The sequence below is a fragment of the Oryzias latipes genome, chromosome 14 (assembly GCF_053564925.1).
Source record: "Oryzias latipes strain Hd-rR chromosome 14, Olatipes_Hd-rR_3.1".
Lineage (NCBI taxonomy): Eukaryota > Metazoa > Chordata > Actinopteri > Beloniformes > Adrianichthyidae > Oryzias > Oryzias latipes.
In genome coordinates this window covers 14,806,079-14,826,392 of record NC_136250.1, presented here as the reverse complement: position 1 = coordinate 14,826,392, position 20,314 = coordinate 14,806,079, and the positions used below count along the sequence as shown (strand labels likewise).

General features: G+C 37.4%; 1 long non-coding RNA gene across 1 annotated transcript; it reads right to left on the bottom strand.

The window, feature by feature from the left end:
* Positions 1 to 5,148: 5,148 nt before the first annotated feature.
* Positions 5,149 to 19,087, bottom strand: LOC144983640 (uncharacterized). The gene is made up of 4 exons (XR_013647382.1): positions 17,944 to 19,087; positions 15,752 to 15,821; positions 11,094 to 11,167; positions 5,149 to 5,667 (listed from the first exon to the last, which is right to left on the bottom strand). It is a non-coding gene; the product is annotated as an uncharacterized LOC144983640 (long non-coding RNA).
* Positions 19,088 to 20,314: the final 1,227 nt, after the last annotated feature.

The following is a 20,314-nucleotide window of genomic DNA, read 5'->3' as shown; positions in this document are numbered from 1 at the left end:
TGGTTAATCTGACAAATAGAATGACTGAGTAACAGCTGTTTGTTTCTCAATAGAAGTTAACGGGATTTTGGTTTCTTGGAACCAGTGGGAACTTCCTTTTTGGAACGCTGGGGGGTGGGGTCACTCTGTCCAGTTCTCATATACAGTCAATGGTAAGGACTAAAAGCAGTGCTTGTTTGAATGTCTTGTCCAACGAATTGAAAAGCGAACGTGTGACCTTCCGATCAGAGATCGACCACTCTAAAGGCAGCACCACGACCTCTCCTCTCTACCTTGAGGTAGGTTATACACTTAAAATAATTGGAGCTGAGTCAAATCTCTAAGTAACCACTAGGTGACTTGTACACAAGCAAGGTGATTCTCAACTTTATGACAGAAACTTACACATCCTGTTTATTTATATGAATGAATGGACAATCTGGCATCCAAAGTGGGGGAGATTCATTTAAAACTGACGTGCTTTATTTTAAGAAAAAGTTAAAAAACATTTGACCCCCTTACAGGATGTTTTTGATTGACAGGTGACCATCAAACTCTCAGCTCTTGTTTCTTCCATTTATTTTGAATTTTTTTGGTCATCATATTTAGGTGTGATGACAAAGTTCAAAAAAGTAGAGAATTTCATATCTCCTTTGGTCAATCTTTTTATATAATGATTGAGTCTGAACTCGTGATGGCCTCAAGCCCCTCAAAAGTAGAGGGGTTCCTTTAGTGCAACATTTAAAACAGTACTTCCCGTGTGGTCTAAAGGAGGCAGAGGCGGAGTCCACGTGAACAATCTCTGGTCCATTACAAAGACCTTCAACCATTCATGCTCACACTCCACACAAAAAGAGAGAAGAGAAAGCGTGAAATTTAAATCAAAAACCTGCTGTGAGCAGAAAGAGCTGACCACAGCGTCACTAAACTGCCAATAGTCCACCGAACGTTGTTATTCTGACAATTGATAATGCCCAAGAGCAGACCCAAGACTCAATAAAGAGATCATATCCGCTGGAAAGCAGAGAACACATCAGCGTCCTGCCACAGTGGTGGGATGAGATTGCTGATTGGGGGGAGATCTAAGGGTCTCTGTTCAAATGTGGGATGTATATTGTTTTTTTTTAAACATACATAATTTTTTTCTGTAGGTTGAGGCAGTAAAACTGTAAAGAGTATTAAAAGCACAGCAATTTCTCAGATGTTATACAGCAATTTGTTAGAGAATGTTTTTTTTCTTTGTTTCATGTCAGTTGTTTTCTGAATCAAAAAGTCTATAAAAACTCATTCCTTCCTGTTTCATCATGTAGACTTCCATTAGTAAAATTAGCCAAAATTGTCATTAGGAAAACAAGATTTGATCAGAGGTACGTCACCTGACTTTTCATCTAATTTTTTTTTAGGTATAAACAGTACTGGATTTTGAAAGCAATAAAAGTTTTAAAAAGAAACCTCCTGAGCCAATAAAATAGCGAGCATTGTCAAACAATTTCTGTTTCTAAAGGTAGACAACAGAATCTAAATATTACTTAAAGGGTTGTAGATTTAAATATTTTTTTTATAAAAATATAAACTAAATATAAAAATGACACAAGAACGTATATGTGCAGTAAAAACATGTTAGTTAATTTGTTAAATTGATTTATCACATTAAATATGTAAATAAATGTTAATAAATAGATTTTTTTTACCCTCGACCTTTTTAAAATTAATAGAGGTCAACAGATAATTTACCAAAATGGAAAATAAAGAATGTATGCCAGTAAAGTTTGTATACCTTCAAATATTATGACTTTTTTTAGCTTTCTGTTTTTAAAATGTTAAGGCCCAATGTGTGGACAGAAAAGCTGTATTGCACAAAAGTCAAAAAAAAAAAAAAAACAAAGTTGAGAAAAAACGACTTTGACACTCAGCACAGCCACAATGGTTGTTCTTAAGAAACTATTTTAATTACATTACTTTAAATCTAAATTTTACAGTAATTCTAGCAACTTAACTGGGCACAATTACCCTTAAATTTTAAATCTTAGTGTCAGAAAAATATGATCCTGGACGCTTCTCGTTTACATTGAATTATTACTGTCAGAGACAACACTGAATCAACACACTACCACCTCTGTGTTTTGTTATATAGTTAAACATGGAGGGGAGAATGTGATAATATGAACTGCAGAAATAGTGCTAGAAAGATCACTTTTCTTTTCGTTATGAAATGTCTACACTAAGACCAAAAAGACAGTACTTACTGTAATTTACTCTTTGCAAACATAAACTAATTGACATTTGTGTGGATTGTGCATGGATTATTTGAGGTCTTTTGAGAACTGAATTCAATCTAAGCAGCTCCGGATTTCAGAGGGTTGGCCATTACCAAGAAATTTAAATAGACTGTGAGCATTTTACTTAACACTGCCAAATGCAACATTTCAATTGCTAGATCAGTGACATTTGGATGTTTAAAAGCCAAATTAACTGTTGAACTGCTATAGGCCCAATTATTCTTAAAACTTAAACTTAAGAAGACAGCCTCTTTGGTGATTATGATGTTGTTCACCTTTTGTGTTGTGTATTGGGGAAACCTTTACTCTGAACTTGTACTTTATTTAAAAAATGACAAAAAAAACTGAATACAGTTAACAATTAATTAAAAACACATTTTCACTAGCAACAGTTCTGTTTAAGAATTAAAGCTCCAAGTTTAAAGTGGCCTAGAAGATTGCATTTAGTTTCATTTATTTATTTATCTATCTGTATTAGCTTGTTTTATTTACTAACTAAAACAAATCAATATCTGTGAATTTAAATTATATGTGAAATGTTCACCTCAGAATGTAGGTGACTTACCTCATGTTTACATCAAGAAATGTAACTTTTTTTAAATTAAATTAGCTTCTTCCAAGTGTGATGCCTTTTAAATAAAAAAAAATGTATTGATAAAATTCAAAACTGATTGAACAAAACACTCAAAATCTTATTGGTAAATCAAACATAAATGCAAAAATGCAATGACAATCTTTTGACATTAGGGTTTGCAGCAAGTTCTTATGTGTCTAATGGATAAACAGTTGTTTTTTTACATGATGTATTTAATTACTTATCAAAGCTTTTCCTGCCAAACTTCCATCACAGTTTCCCGAGTATGAATACATTATTAATGAGCACAAAGAGTGTGTATTCATCATCAAAAAAAAAAAATTGAAGGGATCAGCACAATTTACAAACAGCCTTGCTCAGGGAATCTTTAAGCCATTACCTTTTAATGTTTGTCACTCATCTAGAAAAGCATAAGTTAAATGAAATATTAATAAATATATGTCTGCTGCTTTTAAGCAAACTCAAAGAGGTTCATCTGTTGAGGTGAATGACTTTTGACCTTCAATGAGAAAATGTGCGACACATGAGTCTATCCCATTTACAATGTGAAACAGCAGATTCAAAGTATGGTTTTTTTTAGACCTTGTCTCTGTTCTCTCTTTATTTTAATACAAAATATCATTGTGGATTAGTCATTACAGAATAAAACAAGATAATTTTCTGGTGAATTTACATATGATTAAGCCTCCAAAAAACATAACTTTAATTAAAATCATCTTAGTTTTAAAAGTTTCAATGCTTTAAGTCAGTTTGTTATTAAAATCCCACTCGGATCATCTTTTGATCTATTATAAAAGCATTTCCTTTGGCCTTCCAATGAGGATTATCCCATTTTTACCCAAAATTGAAAAACTTGCGCTGTTTTCTAAGACATAGTTTTAGCAGAGCGACAGTAGTTCATCATAAATCCCCCTTTGAGTTGTGGGCGGGAACTAAGCTTGTGCTCATTTGTTCATTTTTCCTCATCCTCCGCTGTCTTACCGCCCCTTCCCCCCCACACCCAACTTATAGTGGTACAACATAAATGGCGCACAATACTGGAGCTAAATAGCCACGTTTGCTACAAACACATGATAGAACAAAATCTTTTTCATCGGAGTGGGTCTTTTGACCTGTAAGATATGCTAACATGTTTTGTCTTGTTTCTCAATGACAATTTTATTGAGGATAAAAATAGTCTTGAGGTATTGGCATCAAAATGGTTGAGAGTATTTTCTTTTTTGGGTTTCAAAAGTCTTTTTAATGGAATCTAACAGTTTTGTTTTTTAGAGAATGAACAAATAAATACACATATTTATGTTTAACCCTTTAACACCGGAGCTTAACAGTTTACATTCTTTCAACTACTAACTATTCAACCATGTTTATTACAATCGACCAATATCGGCAAAGCTGTTATGAAACTCCACTTTTCTCCATATCAGAAGTAGCAGCTTCAAGTTGATCCAGAAACAGACGATTACGGTATATGTCAAAGATTGCGTGTTATTTAGGTGTCACTGGTAACATCTCTGGTTTTGAAGGGTTATTCAAAGACACGTAGAATACACATGTTGGATTTGGAACGCTGTTTTACTGTCTTTTTCTTTGGTTTATGAGTTGATTGGTTATAGATCCATGCTTTTTAGGCATTAAGGAAAGCTTCCAGAAGCGTTTTCTGCCAGTGTGCAAAAAAAGGTTTATAGTACATTTGCTGGGATGTCTTAGTCAAAATTAAAACTTCTTCTCATGTTTAACCCTAAAAGTCAATATAATATAATATAATATAATATAATATAATATAATATAATATAATATAATATAATATAATATAATATAATATAAAGTGTATAAATATATTTTACATATAAACTGAAACATTTTGTTTTTTTTTGAAAACTGTAGACGAACCACTTACACACATGCACCCATACACACACAATCAAAAGGTGCCTCACGCACAAACCCGCTCGTACGGACACGCAGGAACAGATTAAGTCCAAATCAATGGCCTCGGCTGCACTGGGAGAGAGAGATTTCAGGGTTCTCGTTAAGGTCTGACACATGCGGCAAAGGCTCCAGGGAGTGTTATTACCAGGGTGATGGTTGATAAGACACTCGTTTCTCCACGGTGCGTCCTGCGGGAAAATGCGTCGTGCTGCCATGGAAACCATAAGGTTAGGTGTTATGCTATAATTGGGGCAGCGTTTCTCGCGGTGCAGCTGCACCGGCAGGTACGCCACCGTCTACAAATGAGAAATTACAGTGGAGCCGCGGCACAGAAGAAGCAACCAATTCAGGAGAATTCTCTTCGCATCGTTCCCTTTTGGTGTCTTTAATCAAACACTCTTCTGCAGACATGATAGAGCATAAAATCATGTTCCTGCACATATTAAGGTGCAAAGACGTTAAAGTACTTAAAAGTGAAGAACCAAAACAACAGAACAATTTTAAGCAGCAAAGCAAAGTCTGCTTTTAGTTGCTGACAGTTATTTCCCTGCAGCTTAGAGGAAAACTGCATCAGGAAACGCTGTTTAAGATGGAGGTGGATGAGGGAAGAGGAGGTGGACAGACCAGGAGGAGAAGAAGGGAGAGATGGTTGTCGGCCAATCCGAGCTCAGTCTCTGTAACTTGGTTGATTACGATCAATTTCCCCCGTATCGATGGGCTCCCTGGCCCTGAGCTCCACTCCCTCCTGCATTTTGCATGCTACGTGCTCTGTGTACCGTGAAACACTCAACATATCTCCTCCAGCCTGTGGCTCGACCACCTGCAGTCCTCCAATCCCTGCCCTGAGAAAGCTGTGCAGCTGGGTTACCGGCTTCTGGAGGACGTCTGTAAACAAGCATTTCAAAAACACAAATGTTTCGACATCTTGCTCTCAGAGTGGATGAAAATCCAGGTTGCAGAATCCCCCCCTCCCCAACTGACTTCTAAGTGTGGTAGTTGTGAAAAGTTTGTGTGGTACTACTGCAGCAGTAAAAAAAAAAATCCTGTCAGGGCTGGTGAAGGATTGAGCCAAAAAAAAAAGGAAAAAGGAAAAAAATCTCAGGCAGACAAGGTGGAAATGATGAGATGGGGTTTGGTCACGACGTGCTGGGCCGAAAGCCCCAAATCTGTATTTGTTCTGGGGAATGTGAAACTGTCCTCCCTCCGGCATGTGCGAGGGCGCATCCCGCTTCCTCTATCTCTGCAAACTTGGCACGCTCTATCCGAATTAATTGCATCTCTGCAAGGGAGAGAGTGAGATGGATAGAGAGGCACAAGTGAGGTTTAGTCCTTCTGTTGGGCTGGTCTTGCTACAAGGGGAGTCATTTAAAATTCTGCCTCCCATGTGGCTCCTGGTTTCTACTTTAATGACATCCGTTCTCTTCTACCAGATGACTTCCATGGATTTAGAGCTCCAAGCTCTGTATCCTGTGGTTGCCTGGTTCTCATGTGCATTTTACTCATTCCTTTTTTTTCTTCAAATACACCTTTTTTTTCATTTGATTTTTGTTTCTGACCAAATCCTGCCTGTCCTTCTCTGCCTTGCATGAGGCAAAAGCACCGTCACAACCAAGCATAGCTGCCTCGAATGACACAGCTCTCTGATACGTGTGTTTACCTGCCAATTACTGTTTTCCCAGAGAAAACAGCAGCTACACCTGTTGTCAGTCTGAGGGAATTCTGAATTAGCATTTCACTGCTCTGATCTGTTTGTTTATGACATTATTCCCATTAAAGTCTCATCCAAATTATATTTTTATTCTATTTTAAAAGCTTTCCCATTTTGCTTCTAATCATGTTGAAGCCGTTTTTAGCCAAAATAAAAAAAAATGTGTGCTGTTTTCAAGGACATGGTTTCTGCAGAGCGGCACAAGTTCATTAGAAATTCTCCTCCTTCTGCGCTTATTTCCCATCATCCCTCTGTCTACAATCTCCCCTGCTGGCTTTCAGCCCCTCACAACACTAACCAGTGCACCAAAAATGACGAGGAATATTGGGGCTATCCAGCTGTACAGTTTTGAGCCGCATTCCAACTCAGACAAGCAAAATGTAGACAAACATGGAACTATTTGTCTGAGTTTTTTCAAACTGGATTTTTTGATGTGCTCCTGATTCACAACAATAAAGAAATTTTCAGAAATGAAATTTTATTTCTTAAATTTTTTTCAAATATGTCCTCCATCACAAGAAAAATGTTCCTAAAATACGTTAAAAACACCAAAATTTTGCATGGGAGCGGGATTTTAAACTTGCCTTCTTATTACAGGAAGATCACAAAAAAATTCTCTGACGCAGCTGTTAATATGTATGCGTGCGTGCAGAAGGCCCTGGGTTAGCTGCTGCAGTGTTTCTGGGAAGGCGTCATAGAAGACACGATAGGAAATAGCTTCAATAAGATAGAGCTGAGCTCCCGGCATGGTTCCCAGCAGGGGTCTCTGCCTCCCTTTCCCTCTTTCACACACACACACATACATCTCTGTGGGTGAGGTGGGGGTAGAGTGGTGTGGGCTGTAGGACGGCGACGACCCACAAGGTCAGAGTAGGCAGCGTATGAGGTTGTTTTTCTCTGTTTTCCTTTCCCTCTCAGCGGTGGAGCTGTGTGCTGCATCCCCGGGTCTCTCCTCTCTCTCTGGTCAATACCACCACGCAGCTCCTGACGATCAATGGAGGGTCAATACCTCTCAGACGCCTGCCTCTTTGTGCTCTCTCTGATTTAGCTACCACCTACCCTGGCAATCTTTTTTTTTCTTCTTTTTTTTTTAATGACCCAAAGGTCTCTGTTTAAACCCATCAACCCCTACTAAACTGCAAAAACACTGCAGTAAAATCTTAAATGCTGCACAAAGTGTCTTTTTTTTTGGTGTTAACTCTGTATTTATTATTTATCTGCAGTCCCTTATTTTTATCAGACGTATTGGATCAACACTTTTTTTGTGCCAGAAAATAGGTTTTTAGAGTGTAAACAGCAAAACTCTCAATTGAAGTGGTTCTTGCGGGGAACTCAGTCATGCATGCAGTCAGCTGACCAACAAGCAGGCAAGTTACAATCAGATAAAGTTGGTCTGTTGCTCATTCCTGCTGCATTTTCTCACTGCTGCTGCAGACGGCTTGTTTTGGTGACCCTTGTCTGCACCACTTTGCTCTGTCTGCATTTGTCCGGTCATTTTAGGACTACTTTTAAAGTCTTGAAACTTGACATCGTTGGCCAGTGAAATACCCACTCTGGTGACAATTGTGTGTGTGTTTTTTAACATATTCTTGAAGCATTTTTCTCATGATGGAGGACATATTTAAAGAAAATTAAGATTTAAATAGCCTTCAATCGGCAGGCCAAAAGCTCCCTGCTCCGCTCCATTCTGATGTATCCACTTGCAGACAATTAGATCCATGTACTTATACATTTTCCTTATCTGAGCTGGAATCTGTCCCAAGAGCTATTTGGCTGGATAGCTCCAATGTTGCTAGATATTTTTGTTGCACCTGTGATGTAATGTTGAGGTTGTGAGGGGCTGTAAGCCATTTGGACAGCTTGTAAACATGGGATGGGAGGTGGGGGCAGGGTTGCTCTGCACCAACAGTCTCACTGACAACTTTCTTATAAACCCCGGCCGCTCTGCAGAAAATATGGGTAACGCTTTCTTTTACAGTACAGTACTTACAGTGTACTTAAGTGGTATTTACATGGTACTTATTGTGTAACTACTGGGTACTTTCAGGGTACTTACATGGTACCTTTTATGGAATTTACTGGGTACTTACAGTGTGTTTACATGATACTTTTTATGGGACTTTACTGGGTACTTACATGGTACTTTTTGTGTCTACTCTGTACTTACATGGTACTTACTGTGTATTTATAATGGTACTATTTGGTTAATATCTATGTGGTACATACTGGGTATTTATAATATTCTTACTGGGTATTTACATGTTGTGCAAAGGTGTCTTTTATGGTACTTACCACATGTAAAAACAAGGTAAGTACAAATAAAGAAACTTGACCGTTAGGTCTGCACTCGTATGTTTCATAGTATTTACCATGAATTTACCACAGAAACTACCCCTTAAGTACACTGAAACTGTACTGTAAAAGAAAGTCAGTCCTATTTCCACTCAACTACATGGTACTTTCATTACTAAATACTGGGTATGTTCACTTGAATATTACTTGGTACTTACCCCTTAAGTACAATGAAACTGTACTGTAAAAGAAAGTCAGCCCTATTTCCACTCTATTACATGGTACTTTCAGTAGTAAATGCTGGGTATCTTCACGTATTACCTTCCTGTGCACTGTACATACACACTTGGTCTTCTGACCTCACCAAATGAGACAATGCCAACTTGTTGGTAAAGGTAAAGTAACTGCATTGTAAAAACATGTTCTGGCCTGATTACTTCTTGTAACATGAGGCAAGTTTAAAGAAAAACAAGACAGCAGTGAAAACAACAATCTTTAATATGATACATGTCTGCAGCATACAGTGTCATCACAATGAAATATGTTTTAAGTACAAAACAGTACAAAGGAGCATTCCAAAAAACACATTATTGGCCTGAGGGTCGTGCTTTTTGTCCGTCAAAATTCCTTCAGCAGAGTTTAGTAATGGTACAGGACTTCTTCAGGGTTTGTAACTGCAAGAAAATTCACAATAAAAGCTCAAATGAAAATAAAAAGCATTACGACTTTGATGAAATACAAAATAAATTTTACTTATTTAATCATTTCTGTAATGAGTTTGATAAATCTCTGTGAATTCTTTATCGCTTTGACTGTAATGCTTGAAATTAATCAATTATCCTCATTTATAAACATGATAGATTATTCACAACTTTAAATTTTATTTATATAAACAAGAACAAAAAAGAAATCAAAGAAAAAAAAATCAAAATTGCCATAAAAAATCTAATTTGTTTAGACAAAGAATGACAAAAGTAATGTTTTAATTACCGATTGCTGTATGTATTTCTTCTTTATAAATACATATCATATTAATATCATATTAATATTAAAGATATAATATTAAAGATTGTTGTTTTCACTGCTGTCTTGTTTTTCTTTAAGTTTGCCTCATGTTACAAGAAGTAGGAATATGTTTTTACAATGCAGTTACTTTACCCCAACCAACAAGTTAGCATTGTCTCTTTTGGTGAGGTCATAAGACCAAGTGTGTATGTACATTGCACAGGAAGGTAATACGTGAAGATACCCAGCATTTACTACTGAAAGTACCATGTAATAGAGTGGAAATAGGGCTGACTTTCTTTTGCAGTCCAGTTTCATTGTACTTAAGGGGTAAGTACCAAGTAATATTCAAGTGAACATACCCAGTATTTAGTAATGAAAGTACCATGTAGTTGAGTGGAAATAGGACTGACTTTCTTTTACAGTACAGTTTCAGTGTACTTAAGGGGTAGTTTCTGTGGTAAATTCATGGTAAATACCATGAAACATGCAGCGAGTGCAGACCTAACGGTCAAGTTTCTTTATTTGTACTTACCTTGTTCTTACATGTGGTAAGTACCATAAAAGACACCTTTTCACAACATGTAAATACCCAGTAAGAATATTATAAATACCCAGTATGTACCACATAGGTATGAACCAAATAGTACCATATAAATACACAGTACCATGTAAGTACAGAGTAGACACAAAAAGTACCATGTAAGTACCCAGTAAAGTCCCATAGAAAGTACCATGTAAACACACTGTAAGTACCCAGTAAATTCTATAAAAAGTACCATGTAAGTACCCTGAAAGTACCCAGTAGTTACACAATAAGGACCATGTAAATACCACTTAAGTACACTGTAAGTACTGTACTGTAAAAGAAAGCGTTACCAATATGTCCTAGAGAACAACATAAGTCTTTTTATTTTGGCTAATAACTGCGACATTATCAAAAAAAAAAAGAACACTGGGAATGACAGATCAAATACATTAGATCAAAAGATGATCAGAGTGGGACTGATGATCACTACAAAAAAAGGGGTTTTCAATTTGTGACTAATGAATTTCATGTCATAAGAACCAGTCAAACATAGGACAACACACCAAGTGGTTGTTTATCTATCAAAGCAGAAAAAAAGGTGGAAAGCAGAAAATACTGCAGACGAGTGTGAATCCACTTTTGGGAAAAGAGCTGAAACTTTAATAGGGACATAATTGGAAAAACTGACTGCATTCATGACAATATTACACAAAAAACTGAATGATGAACATGAGCTATAAGACTATTGACATCTGTCCATCCGTCCATCCTCTGTACCTGCTGAATCCCATCTGAGGTAACGGGGTTGTTGGAGCCAAGCGGAGTAACATCCTGGACAGGTCACTTGTTTGCTGTAGGGGCACACAAGCACACATTTAGACCTATGGACAATTAGAGACATCAGTTATTCTACAAAGCATGTTTTTGGACTGTGGGAGGAAACTACAGTGAGAAAACCCACACGTGCACGAGGAGAACATGTTAACTCCACACATTAAGCACCCAGTAAGACTAAAAAAACAGACTTTTCTCAATGTGGGGCAAGGGGGCTAACCACCATGCTACTGTGCAGCTGATTGGCATGTGTCATAGTTCATAATTGGCACATATTTCATATATTGTGACTCTGCTAATGTAAGACACATCTGGATTATGTTTAAACTTTCATGTCACGAGACACAAGTTCCCCTCTATTCTTATTGGGACGAATATTAATTTCATCTGTTGTATTTTGAAAGGTGCATGTTATATGGTGTAAATAAGTGATTATAAAAGCGAATTATTGGGTTTATTTAAAAAAAACATGTCTCAATTCACTCTACGACTTGAAAAAGTTGTTTTTTTTCTTGGTAATTTTATTTATGGTTTCAGAACAGCACATCATTGAAACAACTGCACCTGACATACAAATGTGGCTGTTTATTTTCTCACCCCCCATTAATAAATAAATAAATAAATAATACACAGAAAGAATGACATGACTCAGAACAATTGGATATTGCAAACAGCTAAAATATAACTACAATGTTGCACAAAGTTCATTGAAACTATGCTTCAAATGAGACTTAGTTGCCATGTCCTCGGAAAATCACTGTTTCATATGTGATGGGAAAAAACGCCCATCTGAAAGAGGAAATGTCATTTGCGTGTTGCACTAAATATTCCTTTTTTTCTTATTTTTTTTCACTAAACAAACAGTTTCCGCAAAAAAAATTGTCGTAATGCGAAATTACTGAACATGTACTCAGGACTACATCACAGAAAAATTAAATAGTAATTCCTTAATGAGTTACATAGAAAAGTACTGCTGCACTACGTTACTTTTGTAATGAGTTATACTCTCAACTCTGCATAAAGGTATTGTTTTAGAACAGACAGCTTTGTTGATTTTATTCTGAATATTCCGGTGTGTGTGAAGGATTCATTCGAAATATGACATGTATTTGAAATCTTTTGATGACTTTTCCCATCAGTTAACTGTTTGCTAACTCCCTTCGGCAGCCCGTTACAAAAGCTACAAATTTCTCTAGTGATTTTTAAAAGCGTACTCTGTAACCCCTTGTGCTATCCTAGGCATTTTGACATTGGGAGTTGGGTCATCTAGACCCACTAGACAGTGCGCTGAACCTTTTTTCTTCAATGATTTGTGATCTTCACTGGTGTCCATGGATTACATGAAATCCTCTCCACCTTTGTCATGGTAGGAAGAACACGTAGGATAGCACAGGGGTTACATGAAATACTTACCAAATTTCCCTCTGGGAATTAATAAAGTTATATATTGTTTCATCTCTTCAACAGGTTTTTGGTTCTTTAGTGCACATTAATAATTTTTTATCCAAATACCAACAATAATGATCCACAAATCTTAATATTTTTGATATGGTACTACAGCAATGAATAAAGTAAAAATATATCTTTATCTGGTTAAAACAAAATACATTTATACTTCAAAGTGTATGTGACTGACAGGTGTTTAGTCAATCTTAAGGAGAAAGCAATGTAGTCAGCAAACAATGAACAAATCTGTGATTCTTTACATACGGTCTAAGCCTTTGCTCCTTAAACATTTGAACATATTTTTTCCATTCTGTAGGCAGAGGTGGGGGTTGTAATTTCACTTCCTGCTTGCTTGTTTAGGGTCACAGTTTAAGCTTCAGCCATCCATTCTCGAGACAAAGTGAAGCCCACCGCCAGAGCCAAGAAGCACCAAAAAAACATGAAATCTGGTTCTCTAATAAAGAAATCATATTTAGCCATAGTTTTTAAAGATTTATTACAGCATTGTTATCTACATTTTTTTATTTTCCAATCAGATTAGATTCAAAATGAGATATATTTGATCAGTTAAGTTGTTGTCTGGTTATTTCTTAATCTTTGTTCATTAAAAAAACATTTTTTTTAAATGGGATTTATCTAAATAGCTGGGCACCTCTACACAAATGACCATTATGCACAGTGGAATTTGTTCTACAAATGGTGCACAAACAAACAAACAATAGCACAACAAAAAAGGAAAACTGATTTGTTTAATACAAGCTGAACACAATTGGTTGTGAAAGCATGCAGAGTCCTTTGGCATTGTTCCTCCTGAAAGCAAGCTTTCTTCACAAAATCCTCATTTGGGAACAAAACAAACAAACTGAATCCTAGCTTGACCAAGTATCAATCCCCTGATGGTGAGTTGATCTGAAGTTGAAAAATGAAACCGTTGTTGGCATGACACCAAGTGAAGGCTGTGTCAGGCTAATCAACAATCTTTTAAATGTGATGTTCCATTTTGCACATATGCATGTTTATTTGGAAATTCTAAGATCTAGTACCAGATATTCTATATTACAATTTGTACTCAAATATTCTAAATAGGAGTAGAATCTCTTGTCTGGATCCACTGGATTATTTTTTTCTTTTGGTTTGAGTTTTAAAAACTAAAGTCACAATTTGCTTTTATAAACCAGTTGTCCTTTTTTAAGTGTAAATTACAAAAAAAAGTGTTCTTGTTTTTTTTATTTTGGTTAAGACCTGTCTAGTAGATTTCTGTTTCTGTGCTTCCCTTGTGGCGCCACCTGGGCTCAGTCAACCTGGCTCAGTTTCTATTGTGTTTTGTGGCTGACAGATTATTTTCTAAACCTCTGGTTAATTCATGCTTCAAGTTTTTGGTTTGACACGTTTTAGTTCATCACTTGCTTTTTGTCATAATAACATTCACTTGTGTTTTTGCCTCCAGCATTTGGCTCCTCCTTCACCACAGTGACATAAGGATGTCTGGCCACTCTAGACCCTGCAGGAGATTCTTTTCTGCAATGGCAGCATATTTACCACTGCAACCCAGTTCAGCCACATGGAGCCACGTTAAGTTACCTGCAGACTCTTTGTGCTCCCCTGTTTCTAAGGAGGTTGTTCCTCCTTCACCTATCTGTTCTTGAGGGGTCTGAGAGAATTGCTGAGATGGCTTTTACCGCCAACCCGATTCCACCTTTTGTGGCTGCATGGTTTTGGTGCTTGGTTTTGTAGGTTTTATGTTTCTGCAATCCAGCTTCATGGTTACTGCATCTGGTTCCTCCATGCTACCATTTACAAAAACCATAATTTACATGTTTGTAAAGAAACTGCATTGAATTAATACAATATTGAATCACTATTGATTACACCACAAAGGAAAAACACATAATAATGGCTTCCAAGGTGTTTTCTTTGGAGCATGTCTCGCTTTGCTAAATTCTGCATTATAGCCAAGCAGGTCAGCAAAGGTATTCCTATTCCTTCATGGTGGCTTGATGATTCTACTTTTGGCAGTACAGGACTGTAACCTGTTGGGATCTGCTGGATCCCACCAGTAAGACAACTTACAACAATCCAGCCTCTAATCTCTTTCTTCCACTCCAGTCATCTTTTGATCTATTTTCAAAGTGTTCTTTGTATCTTTTAATTATGATTATATTGTTTTTAGCCAAAATCAAAAAAACTTGTGTTATTTCCAAGGCGACAGGAGATCATCAGAAATTTGCCTCTGAATTGTGGGCGGGGCTGTTGGTCCAGAGTAAAAACATCTCCACTTCACGTCACCCATCAGTTTTGAACCAGATGCCAGCTCAGATGAGGACAAAAAATAGGTACATGGATCTATTTATCTGCTAGTGGATGCATCAGAATGGAGCAGAGCAGGGAGCTTGTGACCCGACCGTCGTATTTTCTACGTCACAAATACGATCTTATTCTAACAGACTTTTTTTGTCTGCACCTGATTCACAAGGATTTGAAAAAAAGAAATTCAGAAATGCAATTAAAAGCTTACTTTTTTTTTAAAAACACAAGAACATGTTTAAAACACCTCATCAAACACATCATCAGAGTAGGTCTTTAAAAATGACATCACAGCATTTCATTTTGATGCATTCGCTTTTTTGAAAAGTTAGAAAAAAATCTACAAGCTGTCACTTTCTTTTTGAAGTTGTAAAGTTTAGTATTTCATGTTTCATGTTTTGTCATTCAGATTACACAGGTACTGATGAGTTATGTAAAACTCTGTCACCTACCTGCTGTTATCATTTTTATATCTTGTTGGAAAAAATGTTTTTTGTCAGATTTGAAAGACAAAAAAATGTCAATGGAACCATTAAAGCCCATCCAAGCAAAGTGTGTTGGATTTATTTCCCTTTCAGAGATCGGTATGGTTCAACCTGATATATGAAGAGAAATATTTTTGTATGAAAGTTACAAAATAAAGGAGCACTGAATCCTGGGATGTGATCGTGGTATAGCTTTATGATCCTTTGGGAAGACCTTCATCCAGATATTTAATTTTTTCTTTTTTTTTTTTGCAGTCCACTCCCATTTTCAGTCACAGCGGCAGAAGTCCCAAACCCCACCCCCCACCCCCAGAAGGCAATACAAAACCGACAGAAAAAAAAACCCCACAGCAAATCTTCACTTACCCTCTAAAGTTCCACTTTGCCAACCTGACGGGATTTGATGGCGTCCATGGGGAATGAGTAAATAAGCTGCCTGTGAAATGGAACAGACTCGTGTTCTGGCAGAAAATCACATTCAATTAAAACAGCAACAAACCACCATAAGGAGCACCAGATTCATGTTAATATGAGATATATAGTTTACAGCCCTTCAAAGGTTGTCTGTAGGAAACAAATAAACACCAAATTTTGAACTATAGATGAGAAAAACAATAAACGTCCACCAATAAAGTTTGTTTGCGGTCCTTGAGGAAGCAAAGATTTGGGGGAAAAAATTCTGGAGTAAATACTGGTGTGCGTTTTTAAAAAAATGTGTTGCAGAGGGATGATTAAGAAACGGGTTTCAGAGTGAGGAGGTATCATAATCAAACGTGGTGTCGCATCCTTTTAATCTACAGCAGCAGTTGACTAACATCCCATTTCCCTAAATGACAGATGATTGGAAGGCCCCCGTGGAGCCCGCTGACATTATGGTAATTGTCATTACTGGGGGTTGGAGTGCGTGCGTGACTGACGCCATTAGAGAAAGTGCAATTACAGTAGGCTCTGGTGACCTTGCTGATGAGTGGAGGTCAGAGCTTCTCATTAGAGCACGGTGGAAGGCAGCCCAGTGTCTCCACTGTGCCAATCAATAAGAGCGTTGCTTGGTCGGCGCTAATCATAGCTTCGACGCAGCCTCACGCCCTGCCACCCCCCCCAGTGCTGCATATCCTCCCTCTGCTCCACCTTTTAGCTCCCTTGTTTTCTCCCAGCACCTAATGGCAAAATGAGTTTAACCACATAATATCAGGTATTATGCATGCAGTTAACCACATACAAGGAAAACATCTGTTTGCAGGGCCAAGCATAGTAATATAAAACAGTTGTAGCATGTTAGTCTAAAAAAACAAATCATTCATGTAAAATTTCATTTTTTACCAAAAAAAGAATTAAAAATTCAAAGATTTGTTAGGTCCAGTGGTGGAGTTAGGTAAGAGTGGTTTATGAAATGTTTGTTTACTAATTGGGTCAGCTTGGGGGCAAGTTATCATTTCTTTCTCAGGCTTTTGTTCCGCTCTGTAGTCTGTGTTTGGTTGTGAGACTTCCCTTCAGATAGCCCTCAGTGCACAACAGCTGATGCAAGTCTGCCTGTTGCAAATACAAAGAGTACAGATTCAAAGCGGAATATAAAACGTGGAAAACAAGGCAACTGACATCCCACAGCCTGCTGTGGCCAAAAGTTATAAAAAAAAGTAACGATGCTACTGCTACTGGACATTGGCTGTTAAGTCTATATACTATACAACAGCAAAAAAAAATAAAGTTTGGGTTGGTCTAAAAGTATGACGGAATATTAGTGTGACCGGAGCTTCTTTTTTAGGTGTCCATTATCACTGTGGATTATTCCTTTTTAATCCGAACCCAGCAGCCAGGTAGAATTAAGTATTCACCCAGAGCTTGGTATCAAAACTGATAATTAAATAAAACCTCTTGTTATAATTATGCATCAAAGGAAATTGTATGTCTTACCGTGGTGAAATTCTGTACCTCTTTTACTCTTTGGCCCATTGAGACATTCATATAAAGGTAGATGAAACTTTTTGCTGCCTTTCAAGTAAAATTCAAAGTAAACAGAGACTGATTTTAATAAACAACAGCATGTCAAGGATCACTTACAGTAAATTAATTGAAGCACCAGCTGTCTTTATAGAAAACTACTTGTGTGTGATACTTTTGTGTTTGTCCATCAGACAGCGAGTTTTAGAGCATCCGCTGTCCCTCTGTTGGGTAGCAGAGAAGCGGTCTCCAAATGCAGAGGAGTCGACTGCGTTGCCATGTTTGTGTACGTGTGCAGCAGCAGGCTGCGTCCTGATGGTGTGAGGTATGCGGTGTGGCTGGAGGGCAAGCAGTCAGCAAACAGGCGGTAAGCCAGTTGTCGAGTTGTCTGCAGAGACGTGGGGGGGAGGGGCGAGCAACTCCTGAATCGCCACGGCTCTTTCTTCACTGTTTGCACTCCAGTGGTTTAGTCACCGGACCTGCCTATTAAATCAAGGGCCCCCTTCGACCAAGACTGACAATTAGGCCCCGAAGTGCTGCCCTTCAGTCCCGCTCCACATCCTGGCCTTTTTGTGTTGAGATCAGGTTTTTTTTATCTACCGTGTTTATCATTCTCTCACCATTCTCTCCTTTGCTCCCTTTGAATTATTTTTGCAGGTATGGTCAGATGGGAAAATGTCTGCAGCACCTCAGGGTTTCTCTCTGTGTGCACCTCACCTGAAGAAAAAAGAAAGACATACAAAAGGTTTTCCTTTGGTGATGGGAACACTAATTGTGGCTGAGCCGCCGTGTGACATCGGCATCATGGGACCAACGTGGCTTTGTGTTTTAGTTTATTAGGAACAATTCCGTCAATTTGATCAGTAGGGATAGTAGAAGTGCAATTTTTACATAAATGTGGCGCCGTTTGTGACGGTGGAGCTCAAGTTCTCCTGGTTTAAAAATAAAATAGACAAAAACATCTGTTCATTTTTGTAAAACGATATATTATCCACCAAAAGAGGTAAAAATGAATATAAGGAGATGTATAAAAGGATAACATGGATGAGAAACAATGTTTTTTTTTTCATCATTTATATTGTCCAAGTTTCATAATAGCTATTTCTATCTTTTTTTTTAACCATGTCCAACCTTCTCCTTGGTTTGTTTTTAACACATTTTTGTTGTAATTTATTTATTTATTTATTTTTTGCTTTCATTCATTGAAAAAACACAATAATAAGCTTTGAACAGTGCTTTTAAACAATATTTTAGCTAGCCTCTATGAACATTATTTGTAAAAATAAAAAAAATGTTAAAGTATGGAAAATAAAAACAAAGCACAAACAAATTGACCAAAGAAAGTCTTAAAAATGAGTTTTAGGGCATGAACAGTGACCCTTTACCATTGGAGATGTCGTTAGGGACGCCTAAATAACACACACTCTTAATCTAACACACACACCACCCTCGTCAACGCTCGTTCAAGATACCACTTTCAATGAAAGGTTAGTGTAAATGCGCGTAAATGTGTGTTTCGGCCTTCTCCAATGCTATGCACAATTTCAAGACTATTTTTGGGCTATATGTACAAAAAGCGAAACCAGTAAAAGCATGTTGAAAATTTAACCAGGCCAAACTTTGACCAATCAGGGATATTTGAATGGCGTCCCTTTTAACTCCATGAAGTGACTTGTTTGCTTTTTTCAATTTATCACAGACGAGACATAAAAAATTACGATGTGTGGTCGGCTAAAATGTATGAAACGAAGGCTTTCATAAATATTGGTATACAGCTGCAAAAGCCTGGAGAAAGATTTGCCATTTTTGCACCACTTTGATATTTCACACCAGTTTTCTTCCAGCTGTAGGGTTGGACATGCTCTTAACAGTGTAAACAGCACAGGCTAAACCTGCGTTCAAGAATCTGCATCTAGCACGCTCTTGAACGTACGTCACATGCCCTGTGTGAATGTAGCCTTAGACATACAGTAACCCTTCGATCGTTTACGTGATCAATGTGAATCCGCAACTTCAGATGTGAAGAAAAGCGGCTTTACACCAATATGCAACACTTTACTATCCTAAAGTGTTTCTGATGTAAGGTATTGTGTAACACAATCAGCTAATTTATGTTGGTGACTTAAAGTGTACTTTAAAGTGTTGCATAACAGTGCAAGGCAGCTTTTCTACGCTTCAGAATCCAGTGAAATTATATCAATTGTGTAAACACTTAAATTATGGTAATCGAAAGAAAGGAAAACAATGGAGTCAAGGCTAATTGGTTAGTGAACAATTAGTCCTTTTTTTGGTAAAAACTAAAATTTTCTAATAGTTTGTCAGAAGAGCCACGGTTAAAAACTGGTCTTAACATTGGACATGTACTGTCAAAAACAAAAGCCTGGAGTAGATTGAATGTAGCTGAGGACATGTGTTAGCACAGCCATAAACCCAGCGCCACTGCGTGAGTTAGAGCTTGCTATTTTGTTTTATAAGTTCTGCCAGAGGAAAGGTAATCTGCTAACGCGTGAGGGAACTAAAGTGTGAACGTGAGTGTGTGAGAGCAGAAGCTGCAGAGGCTGCTGCTAACCACAAACACTGAACATGCAGCAGGATTTTTTTTAACAGTCACTCCACTGCGGAATTGCGAAATAACAAGGAGGTGGCAATGTTAGATAAGAAAAAAAAAGTTGTCTTTTTAGTTTTAAATAATTTCATACTGGATTTCTCATAAAGTGGGGGTTTGAGAAATCGCCCATGAATCTCTCACGTGTCAGTGATATGCAGCACAAATGTGTCCTGAAGGGAACAGGAATGTACTGAATATAACAATGTCAGGTGATAGTGTTTTGCTTTTCCAAGGTAGTTTTCTTCTTGTTCTCTCTGTTGAGCCTTGAGTTGACCTCATTTGTGAATGAAAAATCTAAAATTCACTGAACTCAAATGAATAATCTCAAACGGGTTGAATGGTTTTTCATAAATCACCGCTTTAACCAGGTAAACATGCGGTAA